The sequence below is a fragment of the Meriones unguiculatus genome, chromosome 19, assembly GCF_030254825.1.
Source record: "Meriones unguiculatus strain TT.TT164.6M chromosome 19, Bangor_MerUng_6.1, whole genome shotgun sequence".
Taxonomy (NCBI): domain Eukaryota; kingdom Metazoa; phylum Chordata; class Mammalia; order Rodentia; family Muridae; genus Meriones; species Meriones unguiculatus.
Window position 1 is genome coordinate 39,708,998 of NC_083366.1, and position 18,499 is coordinate 39,727,496.

The following is an 18,499-nucleotide window of genomic DNA, read 5'->3' on the forward strand; positions in this document are numbered from 1 at the left end:
TAACCTGTCTGCCTTCCTTACGTCACACACAGACAGTAGGAAACCTTGCTGGTCAAAACCTGTGACATCTCTCATTTAGTAATTTTACAGTCCACACTGTCTCTTCTTTTGCCCAATAATTCTTTTGTATCTGCATCTTGAATAGTACAACAATTTTTAGAATTGTATTTGGCTTCAAAGCTTTATAACTTCAATTTTTATATCTTTTAAATTTTTTCTATTAATTAATTCACTTTACATCCCAATTGTAGCCCCCTCCCTCATCTCCTGATCCTACTCTCTCTCCCTCTGTCTTTCCCCCTATCCCAATCCCATAGTCCTCAGAACGGTGGAGCCTTCCTCCCTTACCAACTGACTTAGACTATCATGTCTCTTCAGGACTGCCTGCATCCTCTTCCTCTGTGGTCTGGGAAGGCTACCTCACCAGGTGGAAATGATTAAAGAGCAGGCAACAGATTTCATGTAAGAGAGTGCTGCCCCTGGTCCCCTTATGAGAAACCCACACAGAGACTGAGCTGCCAACAGGCTACATCTGTACAGGAGGCCTAGGTACTCTCCATGCATGGTCTTCAGTTGGTATATCAGTTTCCACAGGCCCACTAGGCCCAGATGTGTTGGCTTGTTGGTCTTCTTGTGGAACTCTTGTCCCCTCTATGTCCTTTTATCTCCCCCACTGTTCCACAAGACTCCCTGTGCTCTGCCCAAAGTTTGGCTGTGATTCTCAAGACCCAGATATGCCACTCCTGGGTATATACCAAACTGATGTTCCACCATAAAATGGGGACATTTGCTCAGACATAGTCATAGTGGCTTTATTTGTAATAATCAGGAACTAGAAACAACCCAGATGTCCCTCAACTAAAGAATGGATAAAGAAACTGTGGTACATCTAACTCAATGGAATACTACTCAGCTACTAAAAACAAGGACATCATGAAATTTGCAGGCAAATGGATGGATCTGGAAAAGGCTGTCCTGAATAAGGTAGCCCAGACCCCCCAAAACACACATGATATATACTTACTTATATGCAGATATTAGCAATGCAATACATATGATATCATACTACAATCCACACACCTTAAGAAGATAAGTAACAAGGAGGACCCTAGGGAGGATGCTTAATTTTCATTCAAAGGGGCAAGTAGAAAAGACACCAGAAGCTGTTGAAGAGAGGGAACAGGGCAGGAACAGGACATCTTCCATAGATGTCCTCTGAAAGACTCCAACCAGCAGGGGATCAAAGCAGATGTTGAGACTCACAGCCAATTTCTACATCTTAATATCTTAAGTTTTTTATATGTTTATATCTTAATTTAATGTGTTAAGTTTCTACAACTTCATGTGTTAAGTGACCATTATGTGAATTCTCTCTGTACGAATGCTTACTTTAAAAATAGCTTTAAAAGGTAGTCCTCAGTGTCAAGTCAAACTGTATAACCTGTTTTAGACAAAGTCACATAGCTAAAGCTGAATCACTAAAAGAGATCTTGAAAATTCATGTAACTTACATTTGCAGGAAGAGACTGTGTCTAGCAGAAGACTAAGAAAGGGGGTAACAGAGGGCTGTGCTCTCAGTAGATGATTCAGAGCATGTTTGACCTCATTTAGGAACCTAAGGGCATCTAAGGGAGCAAAGAGCAGCCAGGGACCAGCTCTTGCTGATGAAGGGGATGGAAGAAGGGGATTAATGAGGAGTTAGGTGCTGGGAAGAGATGAGGGAAGGTTTTGAATCATGGTTCTTCAATATATAATTCAGAGACTTTAAAGATGGATATAAAAGAAAAACCTTCAAGTTAGGAGTTATAATGTTACTGTAAAAGTAAACATATGCCAATATTTGGAAAAGTGAAAATGAATCAAAAGTGAATAGTACAAATTTTAAAAAGAGTATTGACACCATTGAAGTCACAGTGCTGTCAAACTTGAACCCTCAAAATTTACTTTGGTTTGTTTTTGTTTTATCTTGTTATTTTGAGGCAGGGTCTCCCTGTGTAAACCAGGCTAGCCCTGAGCAATTACCTTGCCTCAGTCTCTTTAGTGATAACATTACAGAAGTGTCTCCTTATTGTCTCAAATTTTTGATAGACATCTGAAAATCTTCTGTATCTTATTGTTTCTTTTACAAAAACAAGAAGGTAACCTCAGGCAAAGATCACCCAGAGCTCTGCCATGGAACACCACCATGAGGATAGATAGCGAATGCTCAGCATTCTTGTTCTACTTCCTTATCTCTAAGAACTCATCTTTTTTTAACATTCTGGAGCCAAGCACCAGCCTTGTCAGGCTCAGAAGGAAAGTGGAGGACCCAAAGCTCACAGAGCCTCTCAAGCACTCCCTGGCTTAGTCAGAGAGAGACTTCAGCTTTAGTGAAACTCTCCATAGCACAGCTGAGAATGATCTTACCTCCATGGACTCACCTGGACCTCTGTGGTGCAGACAGGCTCTGGAGCAGCTCTGGGAAAATGACACCTGCCAGGTCATATTTGTACTGTCTGGATCTGTGGGGCTCTTGGCTGCCATCAGGTGGACATCAAGTTTCTTGTTAGTACAGTGTCAGGGGAAGGAAGGTCTCTGCAGGGCCTCAGTCCCTCAAGTACTGCTTTTCCTCTCTCTCCACAGTTACTACATCTGTTTTTCTCAGAAGTTATTTGATAATTGGGGTTTATTAATTTGAGAGGAAGAATGTGAGGTGAGTAAATGAACAACTCACCAACTTTCTCTCCACTGAGGTTCCCACATCTCCAGAGGACCTCCTGTATACTCATTTAGGCCCTGTGCTTGAGGCTTCAGGCTCTGAGGGCTCATATGCACCTTGCTTAGTTGATTCCGAGGGACCTTTTCTCCTGGTGATCTTCAGCCCCTCTGGCTCTTACAGTCTTTCTACCACCTCTTCCAATAGACCCCCCGGGCTCTGCAGGGAGGGATTTGATTGGGGCCTCCCGGACAGACTCCCTTTCTGCCTAGTATCGGGCTGTGGGTCTCTGCATCTGTTCCTATGTGGTACTAGAGGAAGCCTGTCTGATGATGACTGGATAACACACTGATCTATGTGTACAGAAGAATATCATTAGGAGTCATTTTACTGATTTATATTTTTTAATATAAATTTTTATATATTTTTAGGAGTGTTGGGTTTTACCCTAAGTCTGTGGACTATCTAGTCTCTGGTTCTTGGTCACATAAGCAGTGTTAGGTATGACTTCCTTCTTGTGGAGTAGGCCTTATGCAAAATGAGACATTGGTTGGCTAGTCCCATAAGATCTCTGCCACTATTGCCCTGGTATATTTTTTCAGGCATGACAGATTGTAGGTCAAAGGTTTTATGGACTGGTCACCATGTTTCTCCTTCTGAAGCCTGCAAGAGTACCTCTCATATCAAAGAGTTTAGAATGTAAGGGCGAAGGCTCCATGTAGGCATGAGCCTTCTCTATGTTCAATGCATAGTATGGATATTGTCCTCAACAGTGGGGCCCTGATGTCAGTTTTCAGAGAATAACCCTTTGTCTTAGCAACAGCCTGGGTTATTTGGGGAATTTTGTGGAACACTCTTGGCAAACAACTCAACTGAATACAGCTTAGTCCAACCACTGCAAGCCTCACCTGACCCCAAGAGATGACCAGTTTAGACTCCATAATCCTCACTACTTGGAGTCCTTGTTAGGGTCACCTTCATAGACTCATTCCAGGAAGTTACCTCTGCACTGGATTTCCACATCACCACCCCAATAATCCCCAATTCCAAACATCTCTGCCAACACTCTCTCTTTCCACCCTATCTTCCCCTCAACCCTATCCTCCTGTTCCTGTCCTCTCATGCCCCAAGTCTATCCATAAACTCTATTCATTTAAAGGATTGATTTATTTATTATGTATACAGTGTTCTGCCTGTATGTATACCCACACACCAGATCTCACTTTATGTGGTTATGAGCCACCATGTGTTTGCTGCTGTATGAACTCTGGACCTGTGAAAGAGCAGCCAGTCGTCTTAATCTCTGAGCCATCTCTCCAGCTTCTCATATAATCTACTTTATTTGCCCCACCCAAGGAGATCCATGTGTCCTTCCCAGACCCCTCTTCTTTTCCTAGCCTCTCTGAGTCTACAGGTTGTAGCTTTGTTATCATTTACTTATAGGGTAATATCTACTTATAAGTGAATACATACCATACTTATCTTTCTGGGTCTGTGTTACCTCACTCAGGATGATTTTGTTTTTAGTTCTACCCATTTGCCTACAAATTTCATGATGGCATTTTTATTAACAGCTGAGTAATATTCCATTGTATAAATGTACCACATTTTCTTTATCCATTCTTCTGTGGAAGGACATCTGGGCTATTTCCATCTTCTGGATATTATGAATAAAACCACAATGAACATGGTTGAGCAAGTAGCTTTGTGGAGTGGAGCATCCTTTGGGTATATGCCCAGAAGTGGTATAGCTAGGTCTTGAGGTAGATCAATTCTCAAATGTCTGAGGAACTTCAATGTTAATTTCCATAATGGCTCTACAAGTTTGCACTTCCACCAGCAATGGAAGAGAATCCCCTTTGCTCCACTTCCTTGCCAACAGAGATGTCACTTGTATTATTGATCTTAGCTATTCTAACAGGAGTAAGATGGAATCTCTTAGCAGTAGTTTTGATTTGCATTTCCCTGATGGTTAAGGATGTTAAATGTTTCCTTAAGTGTTTCTCAGTCAATTGATATTCCTCTATTGAAAATTCTATGTTTAGATCTGTACTCCATTTAAAAATTGTATTATTTTTTTTGTGACATCTAGTTTTTTGAGTTCTTTATATATTTTGTATATTAGTCCTCTATTACATGTGGAATTTGCAAGAGTCTTTTTCCATTCTGGAAGCTGCTGCTTTGTTTTATTGATTGTGTCCTCTGCATTACAGAAGCTTTTCAGTTTCCTGAGATCCCATTTATTAATCTTAGTGCCTGTACTATCAGTGTTCTGTTCAGGAAGTTGTCTCTTTTCCAGTGAATTCAAGGCTATTGCCCACTTTTTCTTCTCTCCTGTTCAGTGTATCTGGTCTCATGTTGTCAACGGTCCTGTGCTTGCACCACCAGAGCCAGCTCTCCTGCTTTGCCCAGGTGAGGGTAGGGACAGCTCTCCAGCACCCATGCTACCAGAGCCAGCTCTCCCACCTTTCCCAGGCAGCGGACAGGGCTCCTGAGTACTGCAACTGGCAAGAGGCAGGGCCTTGATCACCCTCTAGGGCTGACCTACCGGTGCCTACACCACCAGGGCCAGCTCTGCTGTTATGCCCAGTTGAGGTGCAAGGACACTCTCAGGTGATGCAGTCAGTGAGGAGCAAGGCCAGCTTTTCTCAGCTCTCAGACATCAAGCTGACCCCAGGTGACAGCCCAGAGTAGGGCTGTCTGCACAGTCTTTGGTAACATGGGCTACGGACATTGACACAGGCTACTGCAGGGCCATAGACCCAGACATAACCTCTGGCAGCAGCATGAGCCACAACATCACCATGGCTTCAGGTGGCAACACAAGCTGGTCATATTGGGTTGTTCCTCACCATTCTCGTGTTTCCAGTTTCTCCTCTCCTGGTAGTGCATAAACTGGTCCACTTTCTTTCCCATCATCTTCACCACTTGCTCATTGTACTGTTGTCTCCTGCATTCTGACACATGACAGTGGGCATACCTCTGTGTGGGTCAATTAATTTTTTAATTATGTTCATGAGGGAAATTGGTCTGTGCTTCTCTTTCCTTGTTGAGTCTTTATGTGGTTCAGGTATCAGGCTAACTGTGGCTTTATGATATCAGTGAATGTTCCTTCTCTTTCTGCGATGTAGAATAATTTCAGGAGTCAACACTAACTAACTCTTCTGTGAAAACCTGGTAGAATTATGCGCTAAAGCCATCTAGCCTTAGGCTTTTATTTTTTTTATTTTATTTTATTTTTTGAATAGGAGACATTTAATGGTGATTACAATTTTGCTGAGTGTTATGCCGATTTAAATTGTTTACTCAATCTTGATTTAACTTTGGTAAGTGGTATCTATCAAGAGAAGTATTCATTTCTTTTAGATTTTTTTTTTAATTTGGTGGAATAAAGGTTTTAAAAGTATGTCCTTAAGAACAGGGACTGTCTCTGACATGAACTGATTGGCCTGCTTTTTAATCACCTCCCCCTGATGGGGGAGCAGCCTTAGCAGGCCACAGAAGAAGACAATGCAGCTACTCCTGATGAGACCTGATAGACCAGGATCAGAAGGAAGGAAAAGAAGACCTCCCCTATCAGTGGACTTGGGGAGGGACATGTGTGCAGGGGGGGGAATGAAGGGATTGGGACAGGAGGAGGGAGGGAGCCACAGGGAGGATATAAAATGAATAAAGTGTAATTAATAAAGAATTACAAAAAAAGTATGTCCTATGATTCTCTGGATTTCCTCAGTGTCTGTTATGCTCTTGTCATTTTGTTAATTTGGATAATCTCTCTCTACCTTTTCATTAGTTTGAATAAGGGTTTGCTTGTGTTGCCGATTTTCTCAAACCTAACTATTTCACTGTGTGTTTATTATTATTATTATTATCTTTGTTTCTGTTTTCTTGATTTCAGCCTTCACTTTGATTATTTCTCACCATTTAGGTTTGACCTCTCCCTCTCTGTGTTTATCTCTCTCTAGATTTCATATATACTGTTAAGTTGCTAGTATGAGATCTCTCAATTTTTTATTATGTAGACATTTAATGCTATGAAGTTTCTTATTAGCACCACTTTCATAAGTTTAAATATGCTGTGTATTCTTTTCATTAAATCCTAGAAAGTCCTTAATGTTTTTAATTCGGTCTTTTTACTTTTTTCATTCAGTAGAGAGTTGTTAATTTCCATGAAATAAATAAATAAGTAAATAAGTAAATAGATAGATAGATAAATAAATAAATAAATAAATAAATAAATTTATTCTGTAAGCTTTATGTTCTTTTTATTGTTTTATATATCCAGCTTTAATCTGTGGTAGTCTGATAGGATGCTGGAGGTTTTTTCAGTTTTCTTATATCTGTTGAGACTTTCTTTGTGTCTGAATATGTAGCCAATTTTGGTTAAATTTCTGTGAGGTGTATTCTCTTGTGTCTAGGTGAAATGTTCTGAAAAAATCTGGTAGGTCCATTTGGTTTCTAACATCTGTTAGCTCCAATATTTCTCTGTTTAGTTTTTTCCTGGATGACCTGTCCATTGGTGAGAGTGGGATAATGATGTCTCCCACTACAAGTATGTAGGGTCAATAGGTGATTTAAACTATAATGGTGTTTCTTCTTACAAAAGTGGCTGCTCTTGTGTTTGGGACATAGATGTTAGGAATTAAAATGTCATCTTGGTGGATTTATCCTTTGATGAGTATGTTGTATCTTTCCTCATCTCTTTTGATTAATTTTGGTTTTAAATCTATTTTGCCAGATAGTAAATAGATACTTCTTAACTTGCTTCTTAGGACCGTTTCTTAGGATTATTTTTCTCCAATGGAATGGGAGGTAAGTAAAAATTTGTCCTTTAAGATTTATAGTTTCCTTGGGTTGCTCTTCAATTGCCTAAGACCAATTCTGTAAAAGACAATGCAAAGTTATCTTTAAAAGCCTTGATTTACTTAATTATTTGATGTATTAGAACATTATGGCACATCAATTTGTAATCCATATATATATATATTGTAATACATATATATTATATATATATATAAAGTTCACAGAGAAATCAGTGTGAACAATAAGTACTGAATTTGTTAGTGTGTCACTTGTCATTTAGCAGTATCTGCATCTCTGCTGATTGGGGAAAGGGCACAGAGTACAGCCTGGACAAGCTTTAGAAATATTTTAACATTTAGTGTTGTAGAAGCATGTATCATGGTAGTGATACATTCCAGGTTCATTGTTCAAGGGTGACACTGAGGTGGATCATCACTTGAAGATTAGAAGTTTGTTAGACGTGTTATCAACGCCAGGGACAGATAGCAGCATGCAGGGACTTTGAAGAGAAATCTGGTCACTGGGTACAGTGCTGACCCTTCTTAGATTTTTTTTCACATGAAGTGGTTTGGGGAGAAGATTGAAAAGTTTTCCTTTATGGTCTGTGGCTAGATTTTGTTAACAGTAAGCATGGATAGCCATTACTAATGGTCTATAGGGTGAGGACACAAGAATGTAGAAAACAGAAATTACTTCTAGAAATTCATTCATGGGAATTGTCACAGTTTCACAAAAATGGAAGAGTTTTACCAAACAGCATAGTCATGGCCAATACTTAGAAACCCTGTAAGAAGATAAAATTAAACTTACTCAAAAAAAAACAAATAAGGGCACAGGTCATGAAGATAAGAACACTGTGTGCAGCTCTGTTTTCTGAACTGGAACTATTTGCTAATCTGTAGCTGTGAAGGTAGAGGACACATATTTTATGTTTATATGAGTACCACTGGCTCACTGCTAAAACCCATGAGACTCTGAAAGATTACATCACAAAAAGAGCAGAGAAAGGGAGGATGAGAAATAATATGTTTATAGATATATATGTATATACATACATATATGTGGAGAGAGAGGGAAGGGAAAAGAAGAGAAGAGAAGAGAAGAGAAGAGAAGAGAAGAGAAGAGAAGAGAAGAGAAGAGAAGAGAAGAGAAGAGAAGAGAAGAGAAGAGAAGAGAAGAGAAGAGAAATCTCTTCATTTCATTGTTAGGATGGTGCGCCGAGGTCAGAGAGTTAGTTCTCTCATAAGCAGACAGATGGAGGAGGCACAGATAATGAAGATGCCAAACTCTCAGATTCAGACTAGGGCCTAAAGTTCTTGCAGGTGTTTTCTCTTGTCATAATGGACCCCTTTGCCTGTGTACTGGCCCTACAGGTTCAAGGCTGAATCAAGATGTGTTTAATCCAAAGTTGTAGACATATTACCCTTTCTGTCTTTGTTTAAACTGACCAAGCTTAAATTAGGGCAAGAGGAGCCCTCAAAGAACCCTTAGAACACCCTGTTCTCAAGTGGAAACTGGATTTTGGTTACTCAAGCCACCCCCTTTGGTTTAAAGAGTGTTCTTCTCTGTGTATGCCTCACTGTGTGTGTGTCCTCATCCCTAGTAAAAATCTTTTCTCCTTCTGTCACCTAATTCTCTCTTTTATGTCTGAGATTTTCCCCCTGCTTCTTAAATTTTTAATTTGCAAGAAAAAAATGAACTCAGTAAAGACTCCTTTATAGTATCTGTATCACATAGCAACACCCCCAAATTCATTGCAACTCCAGATCTGTTCATGCTTCTGGCTGCTGTGATATAGGGGAGAGATATGAAGATCACCAGAAAATTAAAGATCCAAGAGGGTAGTAAATAGGCAAGAACTTGTCACTTAGTCTGTGGTTTAATCTTTTCCAAGGGGCAGTCCTCCAACTGATGGTGACAGCCTGGAACACAGTGAGTAACAAGGAGAGCAGATATCCATGTTCAGAGAATTTTCTAAATTCATGCTTTTACAAAATTTACCTAGGAATTTTTGAAAGAAACTGTAGTAAAAACTCTGAGTATCTGAAACAACAGAGGTAGAGAGCAGAATTGTACTTCTCTAAGACAGGGAGGTAGGAAGTAGGTGAGCTGTTGGTCACAGGAGCAAGGCTGTTCTCAGGTAGAGTAATTTCATAGAGATAGTGAAACCGTGGTGACTTAGGTGTATAGAGCAGTGTACAGTGGGAATTCAGGGATTTTAGGGACTTTACTCACCAAAGATAACTAAGGAAATGAATATGTTAATTCAGCTTATCTGAGGTTTCAAAGTTATATCAAAATTGTAACTTTTCAAGGTTAATCATATACCACTTTTATTTTTAATAATTCATGAGAAAATTCAGAAAATTAAATGACTTTTCATAGAAATGCCCTGTGAGTCACTGACCTCTTATTCTCACCGACACTGACCAATCTATAAGAAAGGCAGTGAATACACCCTATAAATACTCATAAGATCTTTGTAGAAACAGCCATACCCCCATACCAGAACACTCTGGAAATGGTGGCTGTTTTAGTTAGGGTTCTCTAGAGGAACAGAACCAAGAGGATGGAAAGTATTATGTATGACAGAAAGTAAATAATCTGATATGATATAATATACGTGTACATATGATGGCAGAATTTATTATGTCAGCTTTAAAATAGTAAAAACAGCTAAATCACACTGGAGCAGCTGAGAACCCAGTATTTCACTTGGTCCCTGATCCTGTGAGCCTCACCATTTGGAGTAGTCTCACCACACTTGTCTCTAACTGGGGCCATGACTGGTACTTAGTCCACAGGGCAGGAACCTCAGCAGCCTCAATCTGGCTCCAGAGACCTGGACATTTCTGAGAGCCTCTGGTTCTGTTAACAGCAAAGGAATCATCCCTAGCAGCAGCAGCAGAGTAAATCAACTACAAGGCAAAGAGGAAAGGCCAAGCAAGCACAAGGCAGGATGATCTTCCCTCTGATACACCTTTTAAGCTTGACACTTACCATTAGGGATCACCCACAATTGCGGTGGGTCTTCCCACATCAACCACGACACAAGAACTTGTAGAGTAATTTTAATCCAACATTGTGGTTACCCCTTAGTATACACCTTTAATTCCTCTTGATGGAATAAAGTTAGTTTGTAGAAGTAAATGGCCATGTTTGAAAGTGACCTCTAATTAAGGGGTAGACAAAGAGACAAATCAGAGGAAGATTTGACAGAATGAGTCAGAGATAGGATACACTGAACTCTCATGAGAACAGACAGGAAAGAGAGGCCACTAAAGAGAAGCCCAGAGAGAGTGCAATGGAGATCAGTTCAGTTCCTGGTAGTTTGTGCAGTTTCTTCAGTTCCTGCAGCCAGGGCATTTCAGTTCATGGAGTTCAGAAGCTGTTCTTCCAAGCAAACAAATCACTCAGAAGCCAAAAGAAGCCAATTATAATCAGTCAGTTTGGAGAGGAGCTTGAGCCAGAACAGCTGAGATGAAATAGCCATCTAGAGTTTAGAAAGAACTAGAAAGGGTGAGTTCATTGTTCATTCAGTAGTAATTCTTGGAAGCTGAAACATTCTAAGTTAGCAGTGGAGGATAGAAGCTGAACACTTCAAGCTCTGTGCTTGCAGAAGATTAGATTGTAGGGAGGCTACAAGCTTCCAGTCCTAGGCATAGGAATACTTAGAACATGTACTGAAACACTCTGGGCCCAGCCCAAGCCATGTGTTCCTAAAGCGTAGGTAAGTCTCCACAGTATCAGCTGCAGAGAAAGAGTTCTGCCCCACTCCCTGCAAGAACTGTTGGGATATTTCTGTTTATCTTGGAAAGGAACTGCAGTGAGCTGAAGGACAGATTTGGTCCTGCATTTATCAGGAGTGACATTCACACAGCTCAGAGCAGACAGGAACCTCCCTGGAATGACTGCAGAGCAATATCTTGCTGACCTACACTTGGGATAATTCTTGACAATTGGGATCTTCCTGGGCCAGAGACTGCAGAAGTCAAAATGTTCCCAATGCCCTGCCACTTGGCATGGCCATGCAATCCTGGTTCCACCAAATAGATCCCATCTTGTGGCCTCAAAACCTTGATTTTCTTGTCCTCAGCTCAGCAGCATGAACTTGAACAGCATCTTGGAAGATGGAGTCAGCTTTTCAGAGGGTAAAGAGGCTAACAAACACTGCAATGTTCAGTGTTAGTCTTAGTAAGTGACCCAGAGTGAGCAATTGAAGCTCCAGCATTAAGATACTGTCATCATAGTTAAATACATTAGTGTGCCCTTGAGGTCCTGGCCAGGAGCATGGTCTCTTGACTCATGATGATACTATTTGAGAATATGTGGTTCCCAGTGTCCTATTGTGTTACTTTAAGGTCTAACCTCATTATAATTGTCATTGTCCTATTGCATTGAACCAGGTTTTCTTAGCAGTTTTGGAACCTAGCAATGGCAAACAATTATCGACCAAATGTCCCTTGCTGTGATGACTTCACTTGTCTCAATGTCATCTTCCCTCTGCTCTGCAAGCAAAGCTCAAATAAGGGTCACTTCCTCACCTTCACCTCCCCTATCTTGCTTTCCTACTATATCTTTAGGGGAAAATGAAATACTGACTTCTGACAGAAGCTCAATTCCAGTATTTTTCCAGGGATAATGAGAAGCTTAAAGCCACATGATAGAGATGGTAGCACGAGAAGATGCTAAGAATCCACTCTTCCTACCCAGAAACCCTGAACCAGTCTTTAGAAAAGCGAGGAGTGCTAGACTTCTTTAAAAAGGGATCTCTACCCTGTCAGATATAGTGTTGGTGAAGATTCTTTCCCAATCTGTAGGCAGTTGTTTTATTTTGAGGATATTGTCCTTTGCTTTACAGAAGCTTTTCAGTTTTATAAGGTCCCATTTATTGATTGTTGCTCTTCGAGCCTGTGCTGTTGGTGTTCTGTTCAGGAAGTTGTCTCCTGTGTCAAAGAGTTCAAGGCTCTTCCCCACTTTTTCTTCTAAGCGGTTTAGTGTGTCTGATTTTATGATGAGGTCTTTGATCCACTTGGACTTTATTTTTGTGCAGGGTGATAAATATGGATCTATTTGCATTTTTCTACATGTAGATATGGAGTTGGACCAGCACCATTTGTTGAAGATGCTATCTCTTTTCAATTGTATGGTTTTGGCATCTTTGTCAAAAATCAGGTGTTCATAAGTGTGTGATTTATTTCTGGTTCTTCTACTTGATTCTATTTCTCTACTGGTGTGTTTCTATGCCAGTACCATGCAGTTTTTATTATTGTTGTTCTATAGTACAGCTTGAGAGCAGGGATGAAAATACCTCAGAAGATCTTTTACTGTAGAGGATTATTTTAGCAATTCTGAGTTTCTTGTTATTCCATATGAAGTTGAAAATTTTTCTTTCAAGGTCTGTAAAGAATTATGTTGGTAATTTGATGGGAATTGCATTGAATCTGTAGATTGCTTTTGGTAAGATGGCCATTTTTACTACATTAATCCTGCCAAGTCATGAGCCTCGGAGATCTTTCTATAATATCCAGAATATATAAAGAACTCAAGAAGCTAAAAAGCAACAAATCAAGTAATCCAATTAAAAATGAGGTACAGAACTAAACAAAGAATTCTCTGTAAAGGAATATCAAATGGCAGAGAAACACTTAAAAAAATTTTCAACGTCCTTAATCATCAGGAAAATGAAAATCAAAACAACCCTGAGATTTCACCTAATACCCATCAGAGTGGCTATGATCAAAAACTCAAGTGACAACACATGCTAGAGATAATGTGGAGAAAGGGGAACCCACTCCACATTGATAGTGGGAATGTAAACTTGTACACCACTTTGGAAATCAATCTCGTGCTTTCTTAGACAATTCGAAATAGTGCTGTCTCATCATCCAGCTGTACCACTCTTAGATATATATCCAAAATATGCTCAAGTACACACCAAGGACTTTTGGTCAACCATGTTCATAGCAGCTTTATTCATAATAGCCAGAACCTAGAAACAACCCTGATGTCCCTCAATGGAGAAATGGATACAACAATTGTGCTACATTTATACAATGGAATACTACTCAGCAATTAAAAACAAGGAAGTCATGAATTTTGCAGGCAAATGGTGGGATCTAGAAAAGATCATTCTGAGTGAGGTATCCCAGAAGCAGAAAGACACACATGGTATATACTCACTTATGAGTGGATATTAGACATATGATATAGAATAATCATACTAAATAAAATCTGTACACCTAAAGAAGGTAATCAAGAAGGAGGACCCTGGGTAAAATGCTCAATCCTCATTCAGAAAAGCAAATGGGATGGACATTGGAAGAGGGTGAAAACAAGGAACAAGGAACAAGAGCCTACCACAGAGGACCTCTGACTCTCTCTACCCAGCAGGTTATTCAAAGCAGATGCTGAGACTCATAGCCAAACTTTAGGCAGAGTGCAGGGAATCTTATGAAAGAAGGGGGAGATAGAAAGACCTGGAAGGGACTAGAGCTCCACAAGGAGAACAACAAAAGGGTTCTTTTCTGAGACTGATACTCTAACCACAGACTATGCATGGGAATAACCTAGAACCCCTGCACAGATGTAACCCTTGGCAGCTCAGTATCCAAGTGGGTTACCTAGTAATGGGAACAGGGGCTGTCTGTGACATGAATTCAGTGATTGGGCTCTCTGATCTCCTCCCCCTGAGGTGTGTGTGTCGGTGGGGGGGGGGGAGGAAGCTTTACCAGGCTGCAGAGGAAGAAAATGCAGCCAGTCCTGATGAGACCTGATAGACTAGGGTCAGATGGAAGAGGACAAGGGCCTCCTCTATCAGTGGACTGGGAAGGGGCATGGGAGGAGAAGAGGAATGGTAGGATTGGGAGGGGGTGTGGGAGGATACAAAGTGAATAAATTGTAGTAAAGAAAAAAATTAGAAAAGGAAATCTATTATTTGTTGGTGCTATTTTTTACTCTACTTTATTTGGTGCTCATATCCTCTACCTCCTTTATTTTGTGTGTTCATATGTATGTCTCAGCATGTGTATGAGGTCAGAGGACAATATGTAAGAGTCAGCTTTCTTCCTCAGAGAGTTGGTATAATATTCTTGTGGAATGTCTTCAATTTACCCTTGTTTATTCAAATGCTGGTTTCTCTACTCCATTATCTGGTTTCAATCGGGATTTTGCTTTGTGATGCTTATCCTAAGCATCACCTGTCTCAAGTCTGTGTAAACATGCCACCATTTTTTCTCTGTAATTGTCAATTAAACAACCAGCCAGTGCTGTGCAATGGAGAGAATAGGGTGGGACATCCTGGTCCGGAGGGGAGGGGAGGGAAGTGAGTGGGAGGAAGAGGAACAGAGAGCAGCAGGGGAGGACTTGGAACCAGGAGGAAAGAGGAACAGGACCTAAGATATGATTAAAAGCAAGTACATTGTGTAATATCTGAATGGTTGGAAGCTATGTGGGCTTGGAGGTTCAGGATAGAGTAACTATTGCCCAGCATTGTGCTCTAGGTTAATTAAATAATTCCTAGTCTCTGTGTGGTGATTTGGGTATACAGCTAGTTTAGGAATAACCGCCGATTAAGTAAAAGATAAATCAGTAACAAATATTAATAACCCACAACATCAGTGACAGAGCAGGTTGTCTGGGTGTCAGCAGATGCTTTTACTCTGAGTCATCTCTCCAGGCCCCGCCCATTCTTAATGTTTAACAACCTCTTCATCATTCAGATGAGACACATCTTTCTTCACTCCTTCTCCATGTTCTTACATCACTTCCTTTTAGGTCAAATGACACAGACTGATTCAGAAGGTGCTTGATTTTTCTGCTTCTTTATGACAGATACTAGAAAAAGGCTTTAACAACGGAGCTATAAGAACAACATGAGCAATGCTGTCACCTACAAACAAGTCAAACTTTCATGAGAAAGACATGGAGCTGAAGGGATGGTGAAGGGACCTGCTCCTCTTAGATAAGTCCCTGGTTCCTTATCCAGCACCCACATCATAGGACTCATGACAGGCTGTAGCTCTAGTTCCCTGTGACCCAGTGCACTCTTCTGGTCTCTGTGGGCACCTGCACAAATGTGGCATACACTAACACAGACATAAAACATGAATAAAACAAGTCTTTGAATTATAAAAATAGACTATTTAATAAGCTATAGCATAATACAGTACACATCACTTACCTAAAAGTTTTGTATATACTGTACTGGCTTACAAAAAAGAAATATCCATATTGTAAAATAGATCCAAGATGCACCCAAAATGTTTACAAGAGGTCTAGTCAGATATAAATCAAGTACTTTTTTTTAAGTAAGACATAAACTTATGCATAACCATACTAAAATTTGATGTTCATTGATTGTATCAATATATTTTTTAGAATGTGTCCATTGAAATCTTAGAACCATGTCAATATATTATTGTATAGATCCAATTTAAGAATTTAAGTGGTGAATCCTGTATTTAAATGAATGTAGAATCAGATCCTTTTGCAGTTTTCTGGTGAGAAAAAGCTGGATGGGGCTGTGGAGAGCACCTGGGCATTAGCAAAGCTGCACACAAGCCTTGGGTTGCTGCAGTCACACTCAGTGATTCGTCTTGAAAAAGACAAATACACATTTTTTTTTCCTTTTGGTTTCTTGAGACAGGGTTTCTCTGTGTAGCCTTGGCTCTCCTGGATCCACTTTGTAGACCAGGTTGGTCTTGAACTCATAGAGATCAGCCTGTCTCTACCACAGTGCGGGGATCACAGTACCACTGCACCTGGCTACAAATCCATAGTTTTAAACCAACAAACTAACAGCTAGATATAAAGTGAAACTTTATGATGTATTTGTTATCTGGTTTATCTCATATCTACAGTCTTTATTCCTGCACAGAACTATCATGAATATAATAGCAATAAAATATTTCAGTGCATTTAAGTTCTCTGCCTGATGCATTGGGCTCCTATTTTTTTCATAATCCTGTAAAATCCTTTCCATGGATGGATACTTACAGCCACTTTGAAGTAGCCTAAAATAGTGTCATTTAGCACCATTTATGTAGCACTAAAGTAGCCCCATTTACTGCTAACATTTAAGCAAACACAATGCCAGGTAAAAGATAAGGAAAATTTTTGACTACTGTGATTACAGCAGTATGAGTTTTGATAAAATTTATGAACTTTATCTGTGTGCTTCCAGTCTTGGTAATAGCAAACCCAGTTTTATATGTTAGTTAAAATTGTTTTGTCAGTGCTGGAGAAATAGCTCAGCTATAAGAACACTGGTTAAGCTTCCAAAGGACCCAGGTTCAAATCACAGCAACTACATATTGGTTGGGAACCATCTGTCAAATCTAGTTAGCCATAAGGCATTTCATGATCTCTTTCATTCACTACAGGCCTCACATTTGCATGTGATACACAGTTATAAATGCAGGCAAACTATTCATACACAGCAAATTAATGCAAAAATTAAAAAGTTAACCAAATAAAGTCCTATAAAAAAAGAATGGGCAATGAAGAATGAGGTTTCTATATCATTGTAATTTGCTAAGATTACTCTCAGTGCAAGAATGAGTCACCAAAATTATTGCTTGAGAATAAACACATTCTTAAACTGCTGTGTGGCATTTTATCTTACTGACAATGTTGCAGAACTGGAAATTTTTTCTCACTCGTTGAACATATAAATGAGAGAGACATTCTTTTCAATTTCTCACATGCCAACACTTACCCAGAAGCCCATCCCTGTGAATCAGCACAAGCGGACTAAAAGTTGCATAACCAAGGATCAGAAGTTCTTGAATATTTACCATCAAGATATTGTCCCCAGCAGAGAGACTTAAAAACAAAGAAAAGGCACAATCTGCCCAATAGAAGAAAACAAAACAGAGCATGAGAAGGAGGACACTTTGAGCAGCTCTCAGCTCAGGGGGAGTTCTGTAAGAAGCTTGGAGTTCTGAAGGTAGAGGACATGCTGGTGGTGCTTGTGGAGAAGAAATACCATGTAGCCACTGGCCCCTCCCATGGCACCCTGGAACACTGCATCTCTCAAGACCATGAGAGGGAGAAACATCCATTTCATTTTCTGACTTGTTCGCATAAAATAACAATAGTTGTCATCAGTCTTAATCTGTGATACATTCAGTCTTGTATTTGTGGTGGAATGGATTAAGTTCAAACCTATTGAACAATTGAGTATCCAAAAGACTGAGAGGAACGGAAGGATGTCCCATGCAGACTTTGGCCTGAGCCTCCTCCACCCAGATCCTCTGGGACTGATGATGATGGCCTGGACCACAGTGAGGAGACTGGTGGTGCAGATGGAGAGACCATGGGCCACCCTTTCCAGGGAAACGAGGATCTTACAGCCTATGTCATCTAAGAAGTTTCTCAACCCAAAAGCAGTTATTGTCTTTGGCAATCCCTTTGCAAGAAGGATTATGATGTTTGTAAAAGCCAAGTGCATGAGAATAAGGTATATGGGTTTCTTCTCAGAGCCTCCCAATAAACTGAACATATAATTCACAGAAACAGACATGTTCCCCAGAATGCCAAACAGTCATGAGGAGAAAAATTATTTTCTTAATAAACTTCAAAACTATTTCTTCCTTCCTTGTATACAGGATGCAAATAAATTTTAAAGAAAGCATCAATAATGCTAAACATGGGTCTGTACATCACATTTTTCATAATAGCATTGTTTTGGTGTTTAAGGGTCTGTGGTGGACACATGCTATGTTGCAGACTAGAGTCCTGAAACTCACTCTTTTTCCTGTGGACTGTGTGTTACTGTGTGTGCTCTAACAGGTATTTGGTAATTGGTATGCAAAGTTTTAAAGATTTTTTTTGTCTTTACACTAGCAAAACTGACTTGTTCAAGTTTGTGTATGTGTGTCTGCATTTATCCATTATCCTTGCTATCTCTCAACATAATTAAATTCTACTCCCCCTTTCCTCAACCAAAATTTCTCTAATTCACATTCTATTTTATCACATTTCTCCATGCATTTCTAA

The 18,499-nt window shown here is 39.9% G+C and overlaps 1 pseudogene; it reads right to left on the minus strand.

The window, feature by feature from the left end:
- Positions 1-17,190: 17,190 nt before the first annotated feature.
- On the minus strand, positions 17,191-18,135 carry LOC110539553 (vomeronasal type-1 receptor 4-like; annotated as a pseudogene).
- Between the last annotated feature and the right edge of the window lie 364 nt (positions 18,136-18,499).